Source organism: Chlorocebus sabaeus, chromosome 21, assembly GCF_047675955.1.
Source record: "Chlorocebus sabaeus isolate Y175 chromosome 21, mChlSab1.0.hap1, whole genome shotgun sequence".
NCBI lineage: Eukaryota > Metazoa > Chordata > Mammalia > Primates > Cercopithecidae > Chlorocebus > Chlorocebus sabaeus.
The window spans coordinates 8,834,968-8,838,876 of record NC_132924.1 but is presented as its reverse complement, the minus strand read 5'-3'; the positions used below and the strand labels follow the sequence as shown (position 1 = coordinate 8,838,876).

The window sequence follows — 3,909 nt, the reverse complement described above, 5'->3', positions numbered from 1 at the left end:
AAAATCATACACATCTATACAGAAGTACAAAACAACAGAAAACAATATCTTAAACAATGCCATTTATAATAGTTTCAGAAGCATCTTTCAAGAAACAGATACATAAAACATGGACAAGATTCCACTCAAAATGCTTAAAAAATATATTGATAGAAACTAAATCAAAACCTATATGCATATCAAATTTCATTGATTAAAAGGTTCAGCATTATACACCACACCAAAGCAGATATACAGATGGAAAATAAACGTAGGAAAAGATGTTTCACATCACATCATATGGCATCAGGGATGTAGAAATTAAAGTAAAAATGAGGTACCACTATGCACCTATTAGAAAGGCCAAAATCCAGAACATTGACCGCACCAAGTTCTGATAAAGTTGTGGAGCAACAGGAACTTTCATTCAATGGAAGTGGGAATGCAAAATGGCATGACCTCTTTAGAAGATAATTTGGAAATTTCTTATAAAACTAATGTTAACAAAAGACCACGAGGTTTGCAGAGGAAAAATAAAGAAGTGTTTTATTTTCTAATAATAATAACAAATCTGTTGATCAGAGAGATGCTGCTTCCAAAATAAAACAAGAGTGCACTCTGGAGATAAAGAGGGTGTATGGCTTTTTTTTTTTGTTTTTTGAGACAGAGTCTCTCTTTGTCGCCCAGGCTGGAGTGCAGTGGCGCGAACTGGGCTCACTGGAAGCTCCGCCTCCCGAGTTCACGCCATTCTCCTGCCTCAGCCTCCAGAGTAGCTGGGACTACAGGCGCCTGCCACCACGTCTGGCTAAGTTTGTTTTTATTTGTTTTTGTTTGTTTGTTGTTGTTTTTTGTTTTTTTGAGACGGAGTCCCGCTCTGTCGCCCAGGCTGGAGTGCAGTGGCCGGATCTCAGCTTACTGCAAGCTCCACCTCCCGGGTTTACGCCACTCTCCTGCCTCAGCCTCCCGAGTAGCTGGGACTACAGTCACCTACCACCTCGCCCGGCTAGTTTTTTGTATTTTTTAGTAGAGACGGGGTTTCACTGTGTTAGCCAGGAGAGTCTTGATCTCCTGACCTCGTGATCCGCCCGCCTCCGCCTCCCAAAGTGCTGGGATTACAGGCCTGAGCCACCGCGCCCAGCCGGGTGTCTGGCTTAAAGAGGGAAAGTTCCTGCTCCAGCTCTCAATCAGGTCTGTATATGCAAATGAATAACTCAAATTCATTCAGTCCTGATTGGTTTGGTATTTTCCAACCCCAAACCAGAAGTCTGTTGGAAGCCTTTCAGGAGGGTAGTGGGAGGAGTTTTCTGTCATGTTATTTCAGCTCCAGACACAGGGTTACAGGAACCATCTTAGCTCAGAGGTGCAAACAGGATATTCCTCTGGAGCTGCTCTCCTGGGAATAATGGAAAAAATTAACTCATTGGCCACAGTGAGTGACCCTGTGATCACTCACTATAGCCACTGTGTTCATTTTACTTCACACTAAACATATTATCATGCAATTCAGCAATCACACTCCTTGGTATCTACCCAAAGGAGCTGCCAACATTTATCTACACATAAACCTACACAAGATGTTTACAGCAGCTTTATTCATAATTGCCAAATGCTGGAAGCAATCAAGACGTCCTTCAGTAGACAAATGGATAAATAAACTGCGGTACATTCAAATGATAAAATGTTCCTCGGATTTTAAAATAAGTAAGCTATCAAGCCATGAAAAGAAATGGGGGAAACTCAGATCCATGCTATTAAGTTAAATAAGCCCATCTGAAAAGGATACATACTTTAAAATTCCAACTATATGACATTCTGGAAAAGGGAAACTATGGAGACAGTAAAATAATCAGTGCTTGCCAGGAGTCAAGGAAAGGGAGAGATGAGTAAGTGGAGCACAGAAGAGTTTCAGGGCAGTGAAACTGCCCTGTACAATACTTTAATGGTGGATATATGTCACTGTAAGTTTGTCCAAATGTACAGAATGAGTACAAGCGTGAAACCTACATAAACCATGAACTCTGCATGATAATGATGTGTCGGTGTTGATTCACATCAGTTGTGACGAATGGTAGAGAATGTTGACAATGGGGAAAGTGTGCATATGTGGGGTCAGAGGTATATGGGCAATTTCTGTAACTTGTCTCAATTTTGTTGTAAACCTAAAACTGCTGCTTATAAAGATGTTTGTTCTCCCAAAATTGATTTGTACACACAATGTCATTCTATGAAAAGTCCAATATTCTCTTTGTATGTGTGGACACTGGAAACCGATTCTAAAATCTATCTGGAAATCTAAAGGACTAAGAATAGTTAAGACATGCATGAAGAAAAAAGACAGAAGATTTAATCACTTGATAGTAAAACTTATTTTAAGCTATGATAATTTACTGTGCTGTTGATTCAAAAATAAACCAATAAGATCAAAGAAAGTCCAGAAATAAACGCCTCCATGTAAGTACTCTATTTAGGACAAACGTGAAAGTGTGGACCAGTGGTAACCAATGTTCTTTTCAACAAATTATGGTGGATTTTCGCAAAACAGAATTACACTGAGTCACTGTAGGAGCTCAAAGAGAAAGGCCCAGGCTGCTGAAGACGCCCCAGCTCCCGCGGGCCCTCCTTGGACCTGGTTTCTAAGTTGAGGGAGGCTAAGGAGACATCGAGCACGCTGCAGGCCAAATGTGACCAGCACCACAGCATCCTGGTGGAGATGGAGGGGATGCTCAGAGACCTGCAGAAGAGCCTGGAGGAGAAGGAGCAGGTGTCCAGGGCCAAAGTAGGCGCCACACAGGAGGTACTCGAGAAGTCACCTGTCAGTGAAACATCTCAAAGATACTGTAGAGAAGCTAAAAGGAGAACTTGAAAGTTCAGACCAGGTGAGGCAGCACACGTCGCATTTGGAGGCAGAGCTGGAGAAGTACATGGCAGCCCCCAGCTCTGTGCCACAACTATGCCATGGAAGTGGTGGGGTTGAGGCAACTTCTACTAGAATCTCAATCTCAGCGGGATGCAGCCAAGAGCGAAGCCCAGAAACAGAAGGATGTGCTCGTCCTGCTCAGGCAGCAGTTGAGTGAAATTAAGAGCCACGTGGGGGATGGTGACCTAGCAGGGGCCCCAGTTGCCTCCCCAGACTTACCCCCAAACCTCCTAGCCGAGCACGACCCCGTTCAGCTAAAGACGCAGCTAGAGCAGATAGAAGCCAACCCGGAGGACAAGCAGAGGGAGCGGCAGAAGCTCACGGTCGAGTTTGAGGCTGCTCAGGCCTCAGTGTGTTGGTTACAAGAAGAATTGGAAAAGCTCCGCACAGCCTGCCACCTGGAGTCTTCAGAAATGGAGGAGGCCGTGCAGCTGAAGGAGAGATTATAAAAAGAGAAGTAGTTAACGACTGACCTGGGCCGTACCGCCACCAAGCTGCAGGAGCTTCTGAAGATGACCCAAGGGATTGGGTCTGGGATGAGCAGCTGGCAAGAGAGAGGGACACAGTGAAGAAGCTGTAGGAACAGCTGGAAAAGACAGAGGACAGCAGCAGCTCAAAGGAGGGCACCTCTGTCTGGGTCTCCTCTGTGGAAAAAGAAGTTACTGTCAGACTTACCAAAATGTCATACACATTTCTTACGTATCAACCAACCAACCTACAGTGTTATCCAGGCCCAACTTTCCGTAGCTCCGAAAGAATGAATTAGAGATTTGAGAGTGTCTTGAAGTCAGAGAAGTAGACCTTCCTGATCCCCCATTTGTAAACGAACCTCTGTCACATTTGATAAACACGATCTTGGGCACAGCCCCAGGCCACCGCTGAGTGACGCCAAAGCCCTCGTTGACTCTGACAGTCCCTGCAGGGTGTGTGGGAGGCCAGGAGCTCTGGGGTCTGTCTGTTGATGCAATCATTTTTTCCTTTTTCAGTGGAGCGGAGTGGGAGGTGGGCAGGAC

At 44.8% G+C, this 3,909-nt stretch overlaps 1 pseudogene; it reads left to right on the top strand.

The window, feature by feature from the left end:
• Positions 1–324: 324 nt before the first annotated feature.
• LOC119623815 (ribosome-binding protein 1 pseudogene) lies at positions 325–3,662 on the top strand (annotated as a pseudogene).
• The last annotated feature ends 247 nt before the right edge of the window (positions 3,663–3,909 follow it).